This window comes from Acanthisitta chloris, unplaced genomic scaffold, assembly GCF_000695815.1.
Source record: "Acanthisitta chloris isolate BGI_N310 unplaced genomic scaffold, ASM69581v1 scaffold17254, whole genome shotgun sequence".
NCBI classification, from domain to species: domain Eukaryota; kingdom Metazoa; phylum Chordata; class Aves; order Passeriformes; family Acanthisittidae; genus Acanthisitta; species Acanthisitta chloris.
This window is the reverse complement of record NW_008670035.1, coordinates 64,826-65,040: the sequence shown is the minus strand read 5'-3', so window position 1 is coordinate 65,040 and position 215 is coordinate 64,826. Positions and strand designations below refer to the sequence as shown.

The following is a 215-nucleotide window of genomic DNA, read 5'->3' as shown; positions in this document are numbered from 1 at the left end:
TTCCTGCTGCCAGCAGGCTCCCACACCTCCCTGGTTCCTGTAGCTGTCCAATGTCACCTCCAGGTGTCTGCGTCCCTCACTGTCACCATTCCTTCTCTGGAATTCCTTTCCAAACTAGAGACATGCCAATTCTCCTAGGAGGGAGCAGAGAGGTTGGCCAGTGAAGAAAGTTGCTACAGGTTCTTCCACTGAACAGATGGAGAAAGCATAGGGAG

The 215-nt window shown here is 52.6% G+C and overlaps 1 protein-coding gene across 1 annotated transcript in view; it reads right to left on the bottom strand.

The window, feature by feature from the left end:
* HPSE2 (heparanase 2 (inactive)) overlaps positions 1 to 215 on the bottom strand; it is a 98,289-nt gene that overhangs the window by 35,136 nt on the left and 62,938 nt on the right. The window lies entirely within an intron of this gene.